The sequence below is a fragment of the Ranitomeya imitator genome, chromosome 6 (assembly GCF_032444005.1).
Source record: "Ranitomeya imitator isolate aRanImi1 chromosome 6, aRanImi1.pri, whole genome shotgun sequence".
Taxonomy (NCBI): domain Eukaryota; kingdom Metazoa; phylum Chordata; class Amphibia; order Anura; family Dendrobatidae; genus Ranitomeya; species Ranitomeya imitator.
Genome location: NC_091287.1, coordinates 436487504 through 436512828, shown reverse-complemented (window position 1 = coordinate 436512828; position 25325 = coordinate 436487504).

The following is a 25325-nucleotide window of genomic DNA, read 5'->3' as shown; positions in this document are numbered from 1 at the left end:
TGGATTTCCACTCCCTATGGGTCAGTGCAGCACAAAGTGGGACTCGTTCCCGCATTGTTACAGGATGTAATCCTGGGCAGGGATTTTCCCTATTTCTGGCAGTTATGGGAGAATCAGTTGCTCCTTCACGGTAGCTGTACCCGTGAATCTTCTCCCATGCCATCTGGAGGTCCCGAGTCTCTAGAGGAGACCCCACAGGAAGATGTTGCTGGGGAGGTTAGTGAACCTAACCTTCAGTCCCCCTTCTCCGTCATGGCGGGGGAAATGGAGGAAACTGAGGAACCTCAGCGAGAGGCGGAGGCAGACAGCCATCCGGCACCCTGCCTGCCAGATTTGGGGGTCCAGTTGGATGACTTCCACAGCGAGCAAATGAAAGATCCTACCCTGACTCCGGCTAGGAAAAATGTAAAAATGATAGATGGGGTACCCGTAGAACCTGACACTAAGCTAGCGTACCCGTATATGGTTCTTGAAAATGATTTGCTCTACCAGGTAGAAAAAAAAGGGGAAGACACAGTGCAACGGTTAGTGGTACCCAAACCTTATCGGCGGAAGGTACTGGACTTGGCCCACGGACATATAATGGGGGGACATCTGGGGGTACAGAAGACCACAGAAAGGATATCGCATTGTTTTGTGTGGCCTGGAATACATAATGATGTGCGTAACTATTGTGAGTCCTGTCCAGAGTGCCAAATCGCGGCACCTAAACCTCGGTTCCGTAGCCCTTTGGTACCCCTTCCTATCATTGGAGTCCCTTTTGAGAGAATTGGAATGGATTTGGTTGGGCCCCTTCCCTGATCCGCACGTGGGCACCAACATATCCTCGTGATCGTGGACTATGCCACTCGTTACCCGGAAGCCATCCTTTTGCGTAACACAGCTACCAAGACGATCGCCAAGGAATTGGTACAAGTGTTTAGTCGGGTGGGAATTCCAAAACAGATACTCACCGACCAGGGGACTCCCTTTATGTCGAGGGTAATGAAGGAGCTCTGCAGACTCTTACAAATAGACCCTTTGCGTACATCTGTCTATCACCCTCAAACAGATGGCCTGGTTGAGCGGTTCAACAAAACCTTAAAACAGATGCTCCGGAAGGCGATAGACAAAGATGGGAAGAACTGGGATTACTTGTTACCCTATTTGCTGTTTGCCATTAGGGAAGTTCCCCAGTCTTCCACAGGGTTTTCGCCTTTCGAACTGTTGTACGCCCGTCGTCCCCGGGGACTGTTGGACGTCGCAAAAGAAACCTGGGAAGGTCAAGTCACTCCCTTTAAAACGGTGATCGACCATGTAACACAAATGCAGGATCGTATTGCCGCTGTCATGCCCATTGTTAGGGACCATATGTTACAGGCCCAGGGAGCCCAGAGGCAAAGTTATGATAGAGGCGCTAAGGTCCGTACATTTGCATCCGGGGATAGGGTGTTGGTTCCAATCCCTACGGTGGATAGTAAATTTCTGGCGAAATGGCAGGGCCCATTTGAGGTCCTGGAAAGAGTTGGTGAAGTGAACTATAAAGTGTACCAGCCTGGTAAGAGAAAACCAGAACAGATTTATCATGTGAATCTGATAAAACCCTGGAAAGACCGCTCTGCCCTAACGGCGGATCTGCCCCGTCCGGTTTGTTCACCTACCGTACCGGAGGTGCAGGTTGCCGAGACTCTCTCGGAACGACAAAAATCTGAGGTTAAGCAGTTTTTGTTACAGATCCGACAGTTTTTCTCGGAAAAAACTGGCCGGACTAAGCTAGTGAAACATGAGATTGTCACAGAGCCTGGCGTCACCGTTCATGTGAAGCCCTACCGGATTCCGGAAGCACGCCGTGAAGCCGTCTACCGGGAAGTGATGGCAATGTTGGACTTAGGAGTCGTTGAGGAGTCGCACAGCGCCTGGTCCAGTCCAATCGTGTTGATACCTAAACCGGATGGCTCCATACGGTTTTGTAATGACTTTAGGAAACTGAATGCGGTTTCTAAATTTGATGCGTACCCTATGCCCCGGGTCGATGAGTTGATCGACCGGCTTGGTAAAGCCCGATACATTACGACCCTGGATTTAACAAAGGGGTACTGGCAGATCCCTCTGGCCGAGGCGGCCAGAGATAAGACGGCATTTGCTACACCGGAAGGTCCGTTCCAGTATGTCTACATGCCATTTGGACTTCACGGAGCTCCCGCAACGTTCCAGAGATTTATGGATCGAGTCTTGAGGCCCCACAGACAGTACGCTTCTGCCTACCTGGATGACATCGTAATTTACAGCATGGACTGGGAAACTCACCTCCGGAAGGTACAAGCGGTGATTGATGACCTGCGAGATGCAGGCTTAACGGCAAACCCCAAGAAATGCCACATCGGGCTTGAAGAAGCCCGATACTTGGGCTACGTGATTGGCAGATGAGTGGTTAAACCACAGATCGACAAAATACAGGCAATTCAGGGCTGGCCACAACCAGTGAACAAAAAACAAGTACAAGCTTTCCTGGGGATTTCCGGCTATTATCGCCGGTTCATAAACAATTTTGCAGCCATGGCTACCCCCTTGACGGATCTTACCAAAGGGAAGGGTTCCGTCATGGTAAAATGGACCTCAGCTGCTGAAGAGGCCTTCCACAGCCTGAAACGGGCTTTGTGCTCTCAGCCCGTACTAGTGACTCCTGATTTCAGCAGCGAGTTTGTGGTACAAACTGATGCCTCTGATACTGGTGTCGGAGCTGTACTTTCCAAGGTGAGGGACGGAGTCGAACACCCGGTCCTCTACCTCAGTCGGAAACTGAATGTACATGAGCAGTGGTATGCGGTGGTTGAAAAAGAGTGCCTAGCCATTAAATGGGCTCTCGACTCCCTCAAGTATTACCTGGCCGGTAGGAAGTTTAGGCTGGTCACGGACCATGCCCCTCTCAAGTGGATGAACCTCCACAAGGACCGTAATAGTCGGGTAACCCGGTGGTTCCTTGCCCTGCAGGCTTACTCTTTTACGGTGGAGCACCGACCTGGGGTGCAGATGGGGAACGCCGATGCCCTGTCTCAAGTGCACTGTTTCAAGAGTGTTCTTGCTCGACCGGAGTGGTCTGAGCAAGGGGGGGGGATATGTAAGACTCATGTCGGTGTGGTAGTTGGGGGCAGGTATATCTCGCCCAGGTATTTGTCCTATGTGAATTAGGCCACTCAGTATCTTCAGGATGCTAATGGGTTAACAAGTGCAGGAATAAAGGATGACCAGCTGGGGGTTTCCAGCGTCAGCCTGGGGCACACAGATTGCCTGTCTGTGTGAGACAAACGTGAGTGAGAGCTGTGCTCAAGAATTGTGTGATGTTAGCTGGGTGGGAGAAGCCCCCCCAGTTGTTGAGATAGCAACGTGTTGGTTTAGTTAGCGCCGGACAGGCTAGGATTTATTTTTATGTTTTGTTTTTCTATGTTGCTTTCACGTTAATAAATCTGACCTGAGGTCAGCCTGCTCAGAAAACCTGCTGTACGCCTCAGATTCAATGCACAAACCACGTGGCCTTTGACACCAGCAAAGGCGATCCCGGAGTGTTGTGTCACACAAAGCATTTTTGAACAACTTTTTTTATGGTTATATATCACCGAAATGTACCTCAGAACATGTAATACTCTATGGATGAGCAATATAATACCCAAAAAAAATTTTTGAAATCTTTTTTTATGGTTATATACGACTGAAATCTACCCCAGAACATGTAATGCTCTATGGATGAGCAATATAATGCCGAAAATGTTTTGAAAACTTAACACATTGGCCGCTACCCACTTATATATCAGCAGCAGCTGAGTTTATTCTTTCAGTGATGCCTACTGATATATAACATAGGAGGGAAGGAGGGAGGGCAGGTGTAGAAAGCTCAGAAAGGTTTCTGAGGTTTCATTTTTTATCATGTTTTAAAGTTTTTTTTAATAAATAGTAACTTTTATTCTCCTGTTGGACGTGCCTTTGGATTTCCCTTTTCTTTTTTCCTACTGATATATGCGTAACCCAATTAATCAAAATTATATGGTACTATATAAACAATATTAGCATCCTAGGGACTTTCCCTTATTGTCTCAGTAGTGTCTTCAGCAGATATTTGCTGATTGGCCATCTGGCTGCATGCGGGTTGCCTTGGATAATGATGTCAGCAGTCAATGTGTTAAGGTTATGTACCACAAAAATGTACCCCAGAGGACATAATCTCTATGGATGAGTAATTGAATATGGAAAAATTTTTGAATGCTTTTTTTGAAGGGTTATCTAGCTCTGAAATTTACTCAAGAGCATGTAATTCTCTATGGATGAGCAATTGAATCCAGAAATATTTTTCAACGCTTTTTTGTAGTTTTACACACCACCGTAATGTAACATGAGCCGCGTTCAACTGTATGGATGACTAATTGAATCCAGAAAAATGTATTTAAGGTAAATATTTTGAAAGTGTAGTTGTTGGTTGTGATGGTGGGTTATGGTATGTGGATATCATTTTACTTGTATTAATATTTTACTAATTATAAAGGTGTTCTCTTGTAGGATGAGTTATTTGCTAATTGATGAATGGCTGTGGTTGCCATCTGATATCAGGCCCCACAGTACTGTATTGTTGTTTTCTCACAGGGTCAGTGAATAATCATGTTTACTAATATGCTAATGACATATTGAACTAGCTTGTTGAAACAATGAGCCCCTGCAACCTTCCCCCTCCTGACCTATGAATGAAGAGGGGGACTTTTAAAATATCAGGGAAGTGAGACACAATCTCAGATCCTGTGTGGAACTATGATGTGATCCCAGCACCTCAGAGAAAAAGAAGAGTATATAGACTGTTATCCTCTGTCTGCTGGATTGTTGGACTCTCATCTCCCAGGGCTTTTATCCTCTTACTGAACTGCATTCGGATTCCAGACTATCTTATCCTCTGTGTGGTGGATTGTACATGGACCTTTCGTATTTATCCCTAAATAAAAGTCTTGGAATTGTTCACTATTCTCTTGCTCTGTTGATGGTGTGATACCGGAGAAGGACCCCGTGACAATGTACTTCTACACTCATAAAGACTTTGCAGAAAGTGCTAAGCAAGGGAAAAATTAAAAGGAGGGTCATCCATAGACCCTTGAAAGGCAACAACTGGCGTGCCACATTCACATATTTTTTAGCTGTAATTGCTGCACTTCTACACTCAAAATAACTTTGCACAAAGTACAAAGCCAGAAAAAAATTATAATGAGGGTACTACAGTAATCATCTTCAGGTGTCTGCTTCTTCTTCTCCTTCTTCGGGAGGCTCGGGGGACTGCCTCCACCAGCTTCCTGGAGCCCAATTTCCAGATGCTTGGGCTTTAAGTGATCCATATTCCGATAGTGCTGGAGCCCCCAACATGCATTAAAGGGCAACAGACCTGTTCCCGCATAGGAGTTGGGGAATCCAATGGACAATACGATCTCTCGGGGAAGGCTGTATCCCCATCTCCAGCAGCATGGAAGAGCCTCTCCAAGGCTTGTTCATTCCTCAATAAGGGTTCATCATGCTCCCTTTCTTCTTGGATCACACCCACTGCATACCAGCAATGTTGACTCCCAATTTGAGGAACGTGACCCTGGTTCCAGCTGTCAACTCTTGCACCCTTCCAGGCAAGTGTTTAGTTCCTGATGGTTGAGCTAAATAATTTAATCCAGAAAAAATTCAACATTTTTTGTGTTATACAACCCCTGGCAAAAATTATGTAATCACCGGCCTTTGAGGATGTTCATTCAGTTGTTTAATTTTGCTTGGTTAAAAAAAGGAACCATTACTGACTACTATATTTTTTGTTCTTGATTTCTTTTAGTGTTTCTTAAAGCCAGAAAGTTGACATTTGAAATGACTTTAGTTTTGTGCAATGTCTGTGATCTGCTTTTTTTCTACAAAATTAAACAATTGAATGAACATCCTCCAAGGCCGGTGATTACATAATTTTTGCCAGGGGTTGTATAACACTAACATGTACCATAAAACATGTAATACTCATGGGATCACAATATATTAAATTTCATCACACACACACACACACACACAGCAACTGTCACAGCTATATTATTTAGCGGTGAACTGCAAAGCCATAATCCCTGCCTACATACTGTATTCAGCCACTCTCCCTGCTCCTGCAACTTTCTCTCCCTCCATAGACTAAATGCAGAAATGTTTGTGATACAAGCAGGAATGCAAAGGATTATCCCTTGCAAGGGCTCTTAGTATGATGGTTCAGCTTCAGCACCAGTATCAACACTAGAGGACTCCGATTCATTATACTGTGCACATACATGACTGGACAAGCATTCTCTCCCTCCAATAACAACTGTCACATAGCTGTGCAATGATGTCAGTGTGCCGAGCCTGGCGGTGCCTGTCGTTTTATAATCGCTGATGATGTCATATGGCCAGTCAATCACAGTAATGCCACTACAAAGATGACTGCAGCATTATAGTGACAGGCAATTCCCACGTTTATTGGCTGTGTAAAAGGCGCCTAACATGTGGGGTAGGGATTCGAACACCAGACAATGCTCATCAAGTGTAGAGCACATCCGAGCACCAAGATACTTGAGTGATATCTGAGAATCACTGAGAACACTCGCTCATCCCTAGTAATAATATGTCTACATAACTTGTTTTTCTTTATTATGATTGCAGGCCACCGCTGTGTACGAGTGAGTTATTGGAGTTACTGTATTATCCTTTACCACTTTATTTTCCTATAAAAAGGGGTCTTACTATTTTGGTTCAGATTTCGCCATAACCACACAACTACAGTATTTGGCTGTGTGATTTTATCATATCCAGTGACTAGTGTTTACAAGAATAATTAGGAACCATTGGGAGGGAACTGAAGAAATGTGTATGGGGTTTAAGAAGGATTACGCCAACATTTATGCTGCAGAAAACCCGGAAAGTGATGTCGCTGACAGGACAGACAAATACTGGAAGGAATGACAAAGGGAAAGTGCAAAAGCACAGAACTATTGGACTGTAAAGGGTCCATATAATGTTCTTTCACAGGGGCCTTTTTCTATCTGTGTCCTAAAACCAATTGCTCTACGCTCATTCCTTCCCAAAAAAGTTAACTCCTGTTGGCATGTGTTTGTGATGGAGTGGTGATGTGTTGTCCACTATCATGTTTTGAGGGGCCCGTTTGCCTTCAGACTATGCTTTTTTGTAGTCTTCACACCAGCTTTTTGTCTCCATGACATAACGAGCCTGAATACAGACCACTTTGTTGTTCTGAGGGACCAACAGGCACAGACCACTTTGTATTGTCTGCGACTTACTGTTTACAGACATGGGTGTTGGTGTGGTCTGCTGTGGTGGAATATAAAGCAACATGAGTTAGAAGGATATTTTGCTGGTGTCTTCAACCTGAGTCAACCTGAGTGTAATTGGCTCCAATGCAAGTAAAAGCAAGTTAAAAAATTGACCGCAAAGCAGAAGGCTTTGTGGACTCTCAGAAACCTTAGTGTCACGGACTGACTGACCCAGTCGGTCACCAAACAACACAACAAACTATAACAACGGTGGGCCCTGTCGATAGGGAACGGGGGAATGGACATCTCATGCACTCACCTGAGGATGTGCCCTGATCTCACTATCGTCCCTATACGGGTTCTTTCACCCCGAACAAGATACCTAATCCCTCACTTGCCCTGCTCTTATCCCTAAGTAGGGGACTGGCAGGTGAGAGCACTGGTCCCACCGCTGCACTAATCCAACAAAACGTAAGGACAGACACCAAAAGGGAGGAGGATAAACAATACATGCAACACTTAGCTGCTTCTGCTGCAAAGCACTGAACAGCAGAGATAAGGCACCAGGAAAGCAAACTCAGCAAAAGCACATCTGCGCCCAGCGAGCTCCTTTCTCCAACCTGGTCACTGTAGAATGATCCCTAACACCGGCAGCTAATGCATCAGGTGACCTCTTGAAGGATGGTGGGAGTGGTCATCACCCACATCAGCTGACCCAGCAGCAATGCAATTACACCAGCTGGCCACCGGGGCAAAAACTGCATTAACCCCCGATAGCCTGAGAGGAAAAAAGTTTTAATCTGAGAGGCCAGATCTGCCACAGAACCAAAAATGGATCGTGACACTTAGTATGAGTTAACAAAGAGTGTAAAGATAGTCCGAATAAGTGAAAAGAAGTAGATTATAAAGGGTTGTGTCCTTCAGTACGATGAATTGTATAATGGTCACTGATAATACAGCCAAAATAATGTTTTATACTTTTAGAACGGTGCTGAAATGTGAGTAGTGGCTAGTCTGATAGAAAGGAATCTGTTAATTGGGAAATATGGTGATGTTCTCTATGAATTGATGGGAAAAAAAGTGAGATAATTCTTATGACAATTGAGATGTTTGTCTTAGCAAGTACAATGGGTAATATTTTTTGAGATCCTGTCCTTGTCTGTGAAGGATGTATGTTATATACATTAACTTGTAATTACTAATGAGTGATAAGAATTTCAAGGTCTGTTGGTGTGAGATGAAGTTTTGTGACAGAGGAAATGGAGCGATTCCATGTCACTCTTCCTGGTGTTTATGTCGTACCTAAGTTTTGTAATGATATGTTCCACATGATGTATTGTATAGAGTTTGTTATGACTGTGTTTTAGTTTTGATAATCTGAACATAAAATATCTAAAGTTAGCAAAAATGTTTAAAATTGTTAATAAAGTCAGGTACGTTATGTTACAGAATATGCAAATAAAAGAAAAGATCATCACATGTATGTAAGAACAGAAAAGATAAGGTTACTGAAAATAAACAGCCTGAGAAAACACCCTTTTCTAAAGCACATTCACAAGATTAGCTCACAAGAATTTCATCAAGGTTTTAAGTATGGGCAGAATAACAATAATAGAAGAATGTGTGAACTGAAAACTGTTATGAACTGTACCATCATGAACATCTTTAATAATGGATTAGAGCGTAATGTTTTTGGTGCCTATTATTTAGATTGGAATACTAGTTTTTTACAATATTTTACTTTGAAATGTGCATTTATACTCTCATGGATTGGAGTTCTTCTGTACTTACCAAGGACATAAGAAATCCTTACTGTGAATAATGCAAGGTCTCCTAATTATCTTTGTATCACTATGTATTGATTTCAATGTTAGTATATGTCTAATTGTGTTCCCTATTGAATTGGCTAAGCTGTTTGGCTGGGCGCCACCTCCTTTCCCTATGGCCGCTGCTCTCTGCTGTGCTCCACGTTGGCTTTTACAAGTAGCATACAGTGCCTTCATGACATTATTTCCATAGGTCTTTTAAGGCCGGTTTAGACACACCCCTGGGTCTGAACGTTAAACGAGGACTGTGTCCTATAGACGTGTGTTTGAACTCTGACTTGATTCAAGACCTTGCTTGCTGTTAAGTCCTCAAAACTTCTGTAAACTCTTCATCATTCCAGCAACTTACCTGTTACCTTGCCGTATGCTCCTTGGACTACCATTAAAGTCTCTTGCAATGCCTGCACCATCTGCCATTTAATCCACTCCATGCTGTGAACATTCTGAACTGTTATTGGAGACTATTCGCATTACCTAAACTTTTGTCCTTTTTTCTGACTCGCCTTCTTCCTGCTTCTATTTACATGTTCTGTAGCTTCTAGCATGTCCTACATTGGCAGTTTGTTGTTTGCATCGCCTGGTAGCCTGCTGTGGCAATGTCTGGGATCCAATTGTCCACACTGACCAGAGGCTTTGTGGCTCCGCCTAACAGAAGCGCATCTGGACCACAGTAAGGAGTGACAGTTACCCAGACAGATCGTGGTAGTAACATATTACATGTAGTAAGAGGGTAACAATGGCAACCGACATAATTTTGAATTACCCACTTATCATAATGGTACTACATTCAGTAAGGGATATGCTGCATCAAAATCAAACCAGGCATCTGATTCGCACTCCTGGGCAGTGTGGTACTCGGTACCGGGTCTGGTCGCATGTAAAGGGGATGTCACGGTGGCTGCGACATGGTCCGTGGCCCTGGGCACTCAATTAAAGGGGAAAGAATTTTAAAGGGTTTTGTATTAAAGTTTGTGCTCGTGATGCCACATGTGGTTCTTGGTCAGAGGGGACCGATGCTGCTTAAAGGGGTCCTCTGGGATGATGTTGTTGCAGCAAGATGGTGACGCTTCCCAGAGGTGAAGCGAGGTCCCCAGGGCTCCCAAGGTGTATGGGCAAGGATGGTGTATGCTGGCAAATAAGTGGAGGACACAAAGTTGTAAGGTCTTTACCTGGTTTACTGTCAGTAGCAGTTCACAGTCCAGGGTACCAGGAACAGGTGATGGTACGGCCTGGCCGGCCTGGAAGCAATAGTGAATCCCTCTCCCAGGTGAGGTCCGTAAGCCCTCCTACTCACGCTAGTGTGTGAGGTCCCTGCTGCCTGTAGCTGCTGGCACAGTCCTCTCTCTCCTGTCCTGGGACAGTTACCTGTATGGTGGGCAACTTGAGCCATTTTATAGGGTCTCTATCATGACCCGGGCTCTTCAGGTGCTGCTTCACCTTCAGGTGTGGTGTGGGCAAATAACCTGCAGTCCTATGCCCTCTGGTTCTGCCGTGTGTCCTGGAGTACGCCACAGCCTTGGGCTCCCGGTGCCCGGTTCCTGTGCTCCAGCTCTGAAGTGCTCTGAGGGAATCCCATCAGGACTGTTTCAGGGTGCCTCCAATGTATAGTCTCTTTTGGCCTGCACACCTTCAGGGGCGATGGTTCAGGTACCATTGGGTCAGTCAAGTCATTTCTCAAGTCTGTCATGTGATCCCAGGACTACTTGGCCAGGTATTAAGGTTGGAGGGGGTGTTAGTGGTCCCAGCAGGAAGTCTTCAGCTACCAGGGCAGTTTGCCTACCTGTCTCGCCGGTGTCCTTCTCCGCCTCCGCTGGGGTCAGGATCGCTGGTTGCAGGGCCTGGTGCTGCAGGGCTGTCATCGCCGTTGGCAGCGTCTCGCTTTCCGGCTCCGCTGAGGTCACAGGTGCGAGCTCCGGGTTCTCCGTTGGCGCCGCCGTCTTTTTCAGCAGTGCCTTACTTTCTGGCTCCGCCAGGGTCAAAGGCACAGGCTCCGTGTCTTTTGTTGGCGCCGTCTCCTGCAGCAGCGTTGGTCCCTCTGGCTCAGCTGGGGCTGTGAGCCCTGGTGATGAGGTCAGAGGCTGTGTGGTCATCATCCTCCAGATCAGGGACTCCTTCCAGGCAGCCACCACTGTCATCTGGGTCAGCAGGAGTCGATGGGCCAGTCGTCCATCTCCGGGCGAGTTCCTCCATCTCCGCGCCAAGGAGCTCCGGATCCGAGGTAGGCTTCAGATCCAGTGTTTCTGGCTGTTGCTCTGAGACATCCTCTCTGGTGTTGGCAGGTCCCGGCGGCTCTCCACTGCTATCCGCCATTGGTTCTCCCAGGCAGCGTGCAGCCATGTTGCGGTCACGCTTTCCCGCATCTTGCTCCTTTTCCTCACTTCGTGGATGGTCTCTTCCCCACTTTCCCACTGGCCATCCTCGGATCCGTCCTGGTGACAAACATGTTTTGCTGGCCTTAAAGTCTCTGTAGGAGGTGGATCCAGCTTTCACGCCGGTTCTTGAACTCCACATATGGCAACACATCCTCCTCGTTCTCTATCCGCCTCGTGGTGCAATAATGGCAGCCATTAAACAATTTCACACTGTCCATTACAGTCCATAGCCCATAGGACCCATTTCCATGGGTCGGTCCATCCTATTCGTGATGCCAAAGTTGAGTCGCCCGCCTGGGAAGTGGGGTACTCGGTACTGGGTTTGGTCGCACTTAAAAGAGATGTCACGGTGGCTGTGACCTGGTCTGTGGCCCTGGGCACTCAATTAAAGGGGAAGGTCTTTTAAAGGGTTTTGTATTAAAGTTTGTGTTCGTGACGCCACCTGTGGTTCTTGGTCAGAGGAGACCGACGCTGCTTAAAGGGGTCCTCTGGGGTGATGTTGTTGCAGCAAGATAGTGACGCTTCCCACAGGTGAAGCGGGGTCCCCAGGGCTCCCAAGGTGTATTGGCAAGGATGGTGTATGCCGGCGAATAAGTGGAGGACACAAAGTTGTAAGGACTAGTGTTGAGCGATACCGTCCGATACGTGAAAGTATCGGTATCGGATAGTATCGGCCGATACCCGAAAAATATCGGATATCGCCGATACCGATATCCGATACCAATACAAGTCAATGGGACATCAAGTATCAGAAGGTATTCTCATGGTTCCCAGGGTCTGAAGGAGAGGAAACTCTCCTTCAGGCCCTGGGATCCATAGGGATGTGTAAAATAAAGAATTAAAATAAAAAATATTGATATGCTCACCTCTCCGGCGGCCCCTGGACATCACGCTGGTAACCGGCCGGCTTCTTTGTTTAAAATGAGCGCCTTCAGGACCTGCGAATGACGTCGCGGTTTCTGATTGGTCGCGTGCCACCCATGTGACCAGCACGCGACCAATCAGAAGCCGCGACGTCATTCGCAGGTCCTTAATTCCTAGAATTAGGAGTTTTGTGAATGAGAATGACGTCGCGGCTTCTGATTGGTCGCGTGCCGGTCACATGGGCGGCACGCAACCAATCAGAAGCCGCGACGTCATTCGCAGGTCCTGAAGGCGCTCATTTTAAACAAAGAAGCCGGCCGGTTACCAGCGTGATGTCCAGGGGCCGCCAGAGAGGTGAGCATATCAATATTTTTTATTTTAATTCTTTATTTTACACATCCCTATTGATCCGATACCGATACCCGATACCACAAAAGTATCGGATCTCGGTATCGGAATTCCGATACCGCAAGTATCGGCCGATACCCGATACTTGTGGTATCGGAATGCTCAACACTAGTAAGGACTTTACCTGGTTTACTGTCAGTAGCAGTCCACAATCCAGGGTACCAGGAACAGGTGATGGTATGGCCCAGCCAGCCTGGATGCAATAGTGAATCCATCTCCCAGGTGAGGTCCATAAGCCTTCCTACTCGCGCTAGTGTGCGAGGTCCCTGCTGCCTGTAGCTGCTGGCAAAGTCCTCTCTCTCCTGTCCTGGGACAGTTACCTGTATGGTGGGCAACTTGAGCCATTTTATAGGGTCTCTATCATGACTCGGGCTCTTCAGGTGCTGCTTCACCTTCAGGTGTGGTGTGGGCAAATAACCTGCAGTCCTATGTCCTCTGGTTCTGCCGTGCGTCCTGGAGTACGCCACAGCCTTGGGCTCCTGGTGCCTGGTTCCTGTGCTCCAGCTCTGAGAATGGCCAGTCACAGTTCCCCTCTGAGCCCCTTTCCTTCTCCTGTGCTCCTTTCCTCAGTAGCTTCACTGCATTCAACCCCTCGGGTTCACTTCCTTCCCTGGAGTTGCAGCTCAGTCCTGGGTGCATGGCTCTGCTGTCTGGTCTCAGTTCCAGACTTCCTTCCACTTCCACTGTCTGCTCCAGACTGCTCTCTTTGGTCTCCCTGGACTAAATGCCTAACTCCTCCAGACCAGAACCCTTAAAGCTAGGGAAGCTCGCCTGATTCCAGGGTGAAAGCTCCCCCTTCTGGACTGGATTCGGAATGTGTTGAATGTGAGTGCATTACCTGGTAAAGAGAATCCTTGCTTCCAAGTGTGATATCGCCCTCCCCGAAAGGAAGGCAACATCACTGTAACAACCGGTTACCTGGGATGTTACACATCTGTAGTCAGAACAGCTTATCAAGTATGAGCTCTCTTTTCTTGCAACTTTGCATGTTAGGCCGGGGTCACACTGGCGACTAAAATGAACGAGTGCAATGCGCCAAAAAAATCACATTCCACTCGGACCAATGTTAAACTATGGGGCAGCTCCCAGCAGCCGATTTTTTGCCGTCAGTTTTCTTCGGGCCAAGAAAATCGCAGCATGCTGCGAGTGTCACCGATTATCGGATCGGACTCGCCAATGCAAGTCTATGGGTGCGATGAAAAATCGGATTACAAATGGACCACAAGTGTGACTTGCGATTAAATTGCAAGACTTCTCCATGTGACAGGAAATTGCATCAGGCATTGTCAGGAAGCTTTGGCATGCAAATTACCCTGGAACAGATAAAAAAAAACGGAAAAACGCCTCCACGGATTCCTACAAGCATGTCGACGCTTATTAACATCGAGATGCTCATAGTTCAGGGCCAAGAGAGGCCTGAACTATGGGACCAGATAGATGCCTACTATGCCGACCAGGTATGCAAGGAGGCAGTGTGAAAAAGAATCTGTTGCCAAATGTTCCCAGGTTATGCAGACAGATCTCGGGAGGACCAGGAGAGAATTAGTAAGTAAAATAATGTCAATATGTGTAAATATACATTTTAGAATGTTGCAGCAAACTAAAATGTACAATATTCATATGTTATATTGGATTTTAAAAATGTGCCCTCATGAAAAGCTAAACAGTTTAAAAGTAATACACCACATTGTTATGTGGTAATCTTTACACAATATAATTTATAGATCCATGTATGTTGTCCCCATTAATTTTTAATCCAGTAATTACAAAATTTAGCACACAACAAATGTGTTGCTTTTCTTGTTGATGTTTTGCCCCTATCTTAGCCAGTATATAGGTGAATGCTTTGTTCTTAAGTAATAATAGATGTCCTTACCCATACCTCAAAACCTCATCATTGTAGTAATTTTCCTTTCAAGTATGTTCTGATGAAGGTCCTTTTTCTCACTGAAATCGTTAATACTTTTGTATTATTTTTCTGGAGCTGTAAAAAAAACAACTATAATTTTTATATCGATTGCAAAGTAAATTTTTTTATGCTCAGAATATATCCATATTTGTGGTTTGAACACTTGTGTTTTGTGTTACATTGCAGTGAATGATTTGGCAAGGCGTTGGCGCAGCTGTAAGGACTCATATAGGAGGGAGAAACAGCTGCGGACCCGGAGTGGAGCGGATGCAACCATCAAGAGGAAATACCTCTACTTTGACCGCCTGAATTTCCTAGCTCCGGTGAAGGCTCTGAGACTGTAAGTGCATTTGATTTTGGTGTCAACTAGTAATGTTTATTTTTTATATTATTCTAAATTTAGCACCGAGTCAAACCTTACGGAGAGGGAGACGGCTTCCGACTCCGAGGTGCAAATTGATCCAATGGGTGATGTTGATGAACAGGCTGGTCCTTCTTCAATCACTTTCAAGATGCACCCAAGCACCACCACCACCAAGATCACCACCACCACCACCGGAAAATTGTTTGGTGAACTGGAATGCGCGGGGTTAAAATTTCACCTCACAACATAGCCTATGATGCTCTCGGGGTCCAGACGTGTGACTGTGCAAAATTTTGTAGCTGTGATGGTGCAGATGCCAATCCCGGACATACACACATACATACATACAGTCATGGCCAAAAGTGTTGACACCCCTGCAATTCTGTCAGATAATACTCATTTTCTTCCTGAAAATGATTGCAAACACAAATTATTTGGTATTATTATCTTCATTTAATTTGTCTTAAATGAAAAAACACAAAAGAGTATGAAGCAAAAAGCAAAACATTGATCATTTCACACAAAACTCCAAAAATGGGCCAGACAAAAGTATTGGCACCCTCAGCCTAATACTTGGTTGCACAACCCTTAGCCAAAATAACTGCGACCAACCGCTTCCGGTAACCATCAATGAGTTTCTTACAATGCTCTGCTGGAATTTTAGACCATTCTTCTTTGGCCAACTGCTCATGTCCCTGATATTTGAAGGGTGCCTTCTCCAAACTGCCATTTTTAGATCTCTCTACAGGTGTTCTATGGGATTCAGGTCTGGACTCATTGCTGGCCACCATAGAAGTCTCCAGTGCTTTCTCTCAAACTATTTTCTAGTGCTTTTTGAAGTGTGTTTTGGGTCATTGTCCTGCTGGAAGACCCATGACCTCTGAGGGAGACCCAGCTTTCTCACACTGGGCCCTACATTATGCTGCAAAATTTGTTGGTAGTCTTCAGACTTCATAATGCCATGCACACGGTCAAGCAGTCCAGTGTCAGAGGCAGCAAAGCAACCCCACAGCATCAGGGAACCTCCGCCATGTTTGACTGTAGGGACCTTGTTCTTTTCTTTGAATGCCTATTTTTTTTTCTCCTGTAAACTCTATGTTGATGCCTTTCCCCAAAAAGCTCTACTTTTGTCTCATCTGACCAGAGAACATTCTTTCAAAACGTTTTAGGCTTTTTCAGGTAAGTTTTAGCAAACTCCAGCCTGGCTTTTTTATGTCTCGGGTAAGAAGTGGGGTCTTCCTGGGTCTCCTACCATACAGACCCTTTTCATTCAGACGCCGACGGATAGTACGGGTTGACACTGTTGTACCCTCGGACTGCAGGGCAGCTTGAACTTGTTTGGATGTTAAGACACAAAAGAGAATAGTAAAACCAAAAACACTCAGTTTGAAAAAATGTTGCAGTAATCCGCAAGTGCTAGTAAAAGATGTAAAAAACAGGGTATTTGGTTGATACGTTTTTTGCAAAAAATGTATACTAAGCTGCTCTACCAATCTTCACGGTATACCCTTATCAGAGCAGTCCTAACTAATGTATGCAATCCCTATCTGATGTATTTAAAAACCTGATCATCTGTATATAACCTGTGTGAACAGGGTTCAGAGAGGAAAAATCCATGTGTGCATACAGGGTAGAACAGCTTTTGTGCAGATAGCCCAAGAGGAGTGGTGGAACTCCCCAGTCTTGTAGACACAAGAGAACAATTATGGAAACAGGAACACATGGGCTACTTGCACAGTGAACAAGACTGTATGATCATGTTCACACACCACCAAGAAACCTGAAGACACAAAAGAGAATAGTAAAACCAAAAACACTCAGTTTGAAAAAATGTTGCAGTAATCCGCAAGTGCTAGTAAAAGATGTAAAAAACAGGGTATTTGGTTGATACATTTTTTGCAAAAAATGTATACTAAGCTGCTCTACCAATCTTCACGGTATACCCTTATCAGAGCAGTCCTAACTAATGTATGCAATCCCTATCTGATGTATTTAAAAACCTGATCATCTGTATATAACCTGTGTGAACAGGGTTCAGAGAGGAAAAATCCATGTGTGCATACAGGGTAGAACAGCTTTTGTGCAGATAGCCCAAGAGGAGTGGTGGAACTCCCCAGTCTTGTAGACACAAGAGAACAATTATGGAAACAGGAACACATGGGCTACTTGCACAGTGAACAAGTCTGTATGATCATGTTCACACACCACCAAGAAACCTGAAGACACAAAAGAGAATAGTAAAACCAAAAACACTCAGTTTGAAAAAATGTTGCAGTAATCCGCAAGTGCTAGTAAAAGATGTAAAAAACAGGGTATTTGGTTGATACGTTTTTTGCAAAAAATGTATACTAAGCTGCTCTACCAATCTTCACGGTATACCCTTATCAGAGCAGTCCTAACTAATGTATGCAATCCCTATCTGATGTATTTAAAAACCTGATCATCTGTATATAACCTGTGTGAACAGGGTTCAGAGAGGAAAAATCCATGTGTGCATACAGGGTAGAACAGCTTTTGTGCAGATAGCCCAAGAGGAGTGGTGGAACTCCCCAGTCTTGTAGACACAAGAGAACAATTATGGAAACAGGAACACATGGGCTACTTGCACAGTGAACAAGTCTGTATGATCATGTTCACACACCACCAAGAAACCTGAAGACACAAAAGAGAATAGTAAAACCAAAAACACTCAGTTTGAAAAAATGTTGCAGTAATCCGCAAGTGCTAGTAAAAGATGTAAAAAACAGGGTATTTGGTTGATACGTTTTTTGCAAAAAATGTATACTAAGCTGCTCTACCAATCTTCACGGTATACCCTTATCAGAGCAGTCCTAACTAATGTATGCAATCCCTATCTGATGTATTTAAAAACCTGATCATCTGTATATAACCTGTGTGAACAGGGTTCAGAGAGGAAAAATCCATGTGTGCATACAGGGTAGAACAGCTTTTGTGCAGATAGCCCAAGAGGAGTGGTGGAACTCCCCAGTCTTGTAGACACAAGAGAACAATTATGGAAACAGGAACACATGGGCTACTTGCACAGTGAACAAGTCTGTATGATCATGTTCACACACCACCAAGAAACCTGAAGACACAAAAGAGAATAGTAAAACCAAAAACACTCAGTTTGAAAAAATGTTGCAGTAATCCGCAAGTGCTAGTAAAAGATGTAAAAAACAGGGTATTTGGTTGATACGTTTTTTGCAAAAAATGTATACTAAGCTGCTCTACCAATCTTCACGGTATACCCTTATCAGAGCAGTCCTAACTAATGTATGCAATCCCTATCTGATGTATTTAAAAACCTGATCATCTGTATATAACCTGTGTGAACAGGGTTCAGAGAGGAAAAATCCATGTGTGCATACAGGGTAGAACAGCTTTTGTGCAGATAGCCCAAGAGGAGTGGTGGAACTCCCCAGTCTTGTAGACACAAGAGAACAATTATGGAAACAGGAACACATGGGCTACTTGCACAGTGAACAAGTCTGTATGATCATGTTCACACACCACCAAGAAACCTGAAGACACAAAAGAGAATAGTAAAACCAAAAACACTCAGTTTGAAAAAATGTTGCAGTAATCCGCAAGTGCTAGTAAAAGATGTAAAAAATGTAAAAAACAGGGTATTTGGTTGATACGTTTTTTGCAAAAAATGTATACTAAGCTGCTCTACCAATCTTCACGGTATACCCTTATCAGAGCAGTCCTAACTAATGTATGCAATCCCTATCTGATGTATTTAAAAACCTGATCATCTGTATATAACCTGTGTGAACAGGGTTCAGAGAGGAAAAATCCATGTGTGCATACAGGGTAGAACAGCTTTTGTGCAGATAGCCCAAGAGGAGTGGTGGAACTCCCCAGTCTTGTAGACACAAGAGAACAATTATGGAAACAGGAACACATGGGCTACTTGCACAGTGAACAAGTCTGTATGATCATGTTCACACACCACCAAGAAACCTGAAGACACAAAAGAGAATAGTAAAACCAAAAACACTCAGTTTGAAAAAATGTTGCAGTAATCCGCAAGTGCTAGTAAAAGATGTAAAAAACAGGGTATTTGGTTGATACGTTTTTTGCAAAAAATGTATACTAAGCTGCTCTACCAATCTTCACGGTATACCCTTATCAGAGCAGTCCTAACTAATGTATGCAATCCCTATCTGATGTATTTAAAAACCTGATCATCTGTATATAACCTGTGTGAACAGAGTTCAGAGAGGAAAAATCCATGTGTGCATACAGGGTAGAACAGCTTTTGTGCAGATAGCCCAAGAGGAGTGGTGGAACTCCCCAGTCTTGTAGACACAAGAGAACAATTATGGAAACAGGAACACATGGGCTACTTGCACAGTGAACAAGTCTGTATGATCATGTTCACACACCACCAAGAAACCTGAAGACACAAAAGAGAATAGTAAAACCAAAAACACTCAGTTTGAAAAAATGTTGCAGTAATCCGCAAGTGCTAGTAAAAGATGTAAAAAACAGGGTATTTGGTTGATACGTTTTTTGCAAAAAATGTATACTAAGCTGCTCTACCAATCTTCACGGTATACCCTTATCAGAGCAGTCCTAACTAATGTATGCAATCCCTATCTGATGTATTTAAAAACCTGATCATCTGTATATAACCTGTGTGAACAGGGTTCAGAGAGGAAAAATCCATGTGTGCATACAGGGTAGAACAGCTTTTGTGCAGATAGCCCAAGAGGAGTGGTGGAACTCCCCAGTCTTGTAGACACAAGAGAACAATTATGGAAACACATGGATTAGTATACATTTTTTGCAAAAAACGTATCAACCAAATACCCTGTTTTTTACATCTTTTACTAGCACTTGCGGATTACTGCAACATTTTTTCAAACTGAGTGTTTTTGGTTTTACTATTCTCTTTTGTGTCTTCAGGTTTCTTGGTGGTGTGTGAACATGATCATACAGACTTGTTCACTGTGCAAGTAGCCCATGTGTTCCTGTTTCCATAATTGTTCTCTTGTGTCTACAAGACTGGGGAGTTCCACCACTCCTCTTGGGCTATCTGCACAAAAGCTGTTCTACCCTGTATGCACACATGGATTTTTCCTCTCTGAACCCTGTTCACACAGGTTATATACAGATGATCAGGTTTTTAAATACATCAGATAGGGATTGCATACATTAGTTAGGACTGCTCTGATAAGGGTATACCGTGAAGATTGGTAGAGCAGCTTAGTATACATTTTTTGCAAAAAACGTATCAACCAAATACCCTGTTTTTTACATCTTTTACTAGCACTTGCGGATTACTGCAACATTTTTTCAAACTGAGTGTTTTTGGTTTTACTATTCTCTTTTGTGTCTTCAGGTTTCTTGGTGGTGTGTGAACATGATCATACAGACTTGTTCACTGTGCAAGTAGCCCATGTGTTCCTGTTTCCATTGTTTGGATGTTAGTCGAGGTTCTTTATCCAACATCCGCACAATCTTGCGTTGAAATCTCTTGTCAATTTTTCTTTTCTGTCCACATCGAGGGAGGTTAGCCACAGTGCCATGGGCTTTAAACTTCTTGATGACATTGCGCACAGTAGACACAGGAACATTCTGGTCTTTGGAGATGGACTTGTAGCCTTGAGATTGCTCATGCTTACTCACAATTTGGTTTCTCAAGTCCTCAGACAGTTCTTTGGTCTTCTTTCTTTTCTCCATGCTCAATGTGGTACACACAAGGACACAAGACAGAGGTTGAGTCAACTTTAATCCATGTCAACTGGCTGCAAGTGTGATTTAGTTATTGCCAACACCTGTTAGGTGCCACAGGTAAGTTACAGGTGCTGTTAATTACACAGATTAGAGACGCATCACATGATTTTTCGAACAGTGCCAATACTTTTGTCCATCCCCTTTTTTATGTTTGGTGTGGAATTATATCCAATTTGGCTTTAGGACAATACTTTTTGTGTTTTTTCATTTAAGACAAATTATATGAAGATAATAATAACAAAGAATTTTTGTTTGCAATCATTTTCAGGAAGAAAATGAGTATTATCTGACAGAATTATCTGGTGTCAATACGTTGGCCATGACTGTACATACACACACACATTCAGCTTTATATATTAGATTAGGGACCACTGGAAGGGAACTGAACAACCTTGCATGGGGTCCTGCCTGGACAATTCAAATTGAGAAACATTACTTTAGCCAGTAAGTGACCACGAAAGATAGTGATGGTCAGCAGCTCTCAGCATTGCAGGACCAGAGGGAACCACCAGAGTGGCCTGATGCTTTTTTTTTTGTTATGCCGTTTTTTTTTTACTCATGGATAACCTCTTTAAGCTCACTTTCTGAGTATTAAGAAAAAAATCTACAAACTCTTATTTTCAGTATGTGCATAAGAAGCAAAACTGGTTGAACTGTTGCCCTTTCTTCGAAATGCTGTTCTCTCCCCAGTTATATTGTTGCTCTTTTGACCTGACTAGTGGAAAACTCATACAAAACACATAATGAGTACAGTCATTGTGATTCTGCATAGATTGGGTTCTAGGAATATCACCTCAAAATCTTTGCAAAGCCTAAATGAGATTTATTTTCCGTTGATCGCCAAACTACAGACACAAGGTACAAATGGCTCGATTTGCATGCCATGAATATTTTATACCAAAAATAAAAAATCTAACCTGATATAAATTAATTTACTTTAGTGATGTCATACTTGAAATGACTGCAGTTGTCTTAACAAACTATATATGAATTGGATCTTGATTTTTGTTGCCTTAGAGCTGTGTTCCCCAACTCCGGTCCTCAAGAGCCAACAACAGGTCATGTTTTCAGGATTTCCTTAGTATTGCACAGATGATAATTGCATCACCTGGACAGGCAAGCATTCAATCACCTGGGCAATACTAAGGAAATCCTGAAAACATGACCTGTTGGTGGCTCTTGAGGACCAGAGTTGGGGAACACTGCCTTAGGGGATCACAAACAATGGAAAAATAATTGAGCTGTTTACCTGACATCTTCTATAGCTGGGCAGGAAAAAGTCGGAGTCATAACTGATGTCTTCTTTGATAAAAAGGCTACAGAGAATAAACTATTGATCAAGTATTGTAATAATTTTGCATTTCTTGCAGGAATTCTGAGAAAAATATGAAAGGAAACATGGAGAGATTGGAAGTGTTTTTTCTCATAGATCAGAAGCCCTAACACATAACGACTAAGAATAATTCTTGAAGATAAAAATATAAAGAGTGACTCGACAATAAATTATAATAGATAGATATACAACTCTGCATGGACATGAATCTAAAAAGTATTCTTAATATTTTTTCAATATGATGATGACCCTAGAGCAAAACATCAATAAATATCAATATGCATCCGTTTAGTATCAGTTGGGGTTCAGTGAGGGATTATATCTCTACTGTTAAATATAGTTTTTTCAGCTGTGAAATAGGTTTGCTTTCATTCAACATCTAAAGTACATAGGTGTCTTTGATGTCTTTGCTGTGTGGACATCTTATATGCATAAACGTCTTTTGTGTATAAGTATTATCTTTGTTGGTGATTCAGCATATTAGCAGTAAAAAGGTAACTTGCGTTAGTTCCTTTTGAAGGATGGCTAATTACCTTGACGAAGGGGAAGCGAGCATCCCTGAAATGCGTTGGTTAGCCTTTTTAGCTTCTCCAGGCATTTGTACCTCTGTGATGTCACACGACTCCCAGCGATGCCGTCCATCTTGGATTTCCCTGGTATCCAGGGACACTACTGGCCAGTGTAAGGAGGTGGCGGATACCCTCAGTGCTCCCTCTCTCCTTCATGCTGGTCCCGTGCACTTTATGCGGTACCCGGATGGTGTACATGGATGTTAACATGTTAATGTTCACTGTTGTTCAATAATTTGTAATGCTATGTACCATTTATGCCTTAATGTTATACACTGTCAAATGTGCTGTGTCTGCCATGTATGATTGTTGTGCTGTGTTTGTTATGCACAGGCTAGAGGCAGGTACAGAAGGGGTTAATTTACGGGGCTGTACTTGCAGTCTCAAGGGAGCAGGAAGTTTCTGCTTCCTGGTCGGAGCCCAGACAGGACTACCTGAGGTAGGATGTGTGTCCCCACTTGGGACAGAAGGAGCCTCCGTATGGGGCATAAGTGTATCCTCGTCTAGGACAGAAGGAGCCCCCATCTGGGGCATATGTGTGTAAGAAGAAGGATCGGGGGTACCTGTCTTGTGCCGGGTCCGGAACGGAGCTGTCTCCTCTGTTGTCCAGGGGAAAGCTTAGAAACCCGGACCGACCTTTGCATGACAGGGACGAGAGAGTGCTCCGACTACTGAGAACCAAAATATCGCAGGCCAGCGCTCGTGCTTCCCTGCGGTAATTCACAACAACTGTGACCAGTATCTTGCTATGTGCCCGCTGGCTCCTGCGACTCAAGGTGCCAGACGCTCTGGGCCCATGAGTAACGTGCGCACACTGCTTAGGAAAGACCGGGCGACTCACCAACAACTGTGCTCTCACCCCCCGGTATACATCTTTCGAGCCACGTTAGGCTCCGTTACAGTTGTGGACTGGACTGCACCCTGTGCAGCAAACCATGGACCAAGGAACTCGTTAAAGATGCCGAGGACAAGCCAATGCCGTCGGGATTCGACTCAAGGACACCTACAGGATGAGGCCGGATCTATCCCGCGCTGACCGTGTTGGAGCCACCATACCTATTGTGGACTCTTGAGACAGCAAGCCATCAGTCTGATAAGTTAACTCTTGAGAACTGTTGTTAACTCTATTATATACTTTACCCCATCCCGTATGCCAAACTGTTAAACCCCAGTTTTATCCTACCTCCTCCCTGCGTGGAGTATACCCCTGTTCCAGTAAACCAACTTAACTCTTGCTCTGTCTCCTGTCCGTTACTGCATCCCACAACATTCTCACATGTGCGTCCCCGTCTGGGACAGAAGAGACCCCTGTCTTCAGCATAAGTGTTCTCCCATCTGGAACAGTTAGGACCCCTGTTTGGGGTATATGTGGATCCCCATCTGGGACAGACGGAATCCCAGGCTGGGGACTTCAAGCCAGTCAGTGGAACAGGGCACAAGGACTGTGTTGGTGCCCCACCAGAGACTTTGGCTCTGGAGAGCTTGCTGAGGGTCATGGACATTGCTGCTGCAGCCGTTGCTGTGGCTAGGGATAGAATAGGAATCATTCATCTCTTGTTCATTTTTACACCTTTATTATTAAAATTCAAGTTGCCACTGTTGGGCCCTATACAGTGTGAAGCGTGGTTCATCTGGAGGACGTCATCCCATTGTGGAGAACAGCTGCAGGACTGAGGTAACCCACTGTGACCTGGGGCTGGGACTAGAACTGTCATTTTATGTGCAAGGGGCCGGGGTGCTTCTAGACTGTTGCTTTAAGAGACTCGGTCATGACTGCCACCCCGTGCGACCTTGTTACATTGGTGTGCCCCTGGCTCTACACACGCGGCTACTTTCATCCTCCCCAGCCTGTGCTGCCTCACTGCTAAGCCTGCAGCTATACTCTTTTTTGCACATCTGAACACAGCAATCTCAGTTGCATCTTGCCTCGGACGCATGAATACGGCCATCCTTCACAAGGAACTATCTTGTGCACGATCTCCAATTGTTTTAAATGTACAGTAACGTAATGCAAGTTACCTTTTTACTGCTAATATGCTAAATCACCAACAAAGATAATACTTATACACAAAATATGTTTATACATATATGGTGTCCACATGGCAAACACATCAAAGACACCTATGTACTTTACATGTTGCATTAAAGCAAACCTATTTCACAGCTGAAAAAACTATATTTAACGACAGAGGTATAATCCCTCACTGACCACCAACTGATAATAAACGGATGCATATTGATATTTATTGATGTTTTATTCTAGGGTCATCTTCATATTGAAATAATATTAAGAATACTTTTTAGATTCATGTCCATGCAGAGTTGTATATCAGAGTCGCCTGCCAGGGCCGTGGGGTACTCGGTACCGGGTCCAGTACTCAAAGGGGGATGTCATGGTGGCAGCGAACCGTCCATGGCCCTGGGTGCCCATGTTAAAGGGAATGTCTTTAAAGGGATTTGGCAAATAAAGTTTATGTTCCTGACACCACCTGTGGTATTCGGTCAGTGGGGACCGACACTGCCTAAAGGGGTCCTCTGGGGTGATGTTATGGCAGCTAAGATGGTATAACTTCCCACAGGTGAAGTTGATCAACAGGGCTCCCGGTGTGTAGAAGAGGATGGGGAGTGGTGCAGTAAAGAATGGAGGACACAGGTTTGCAG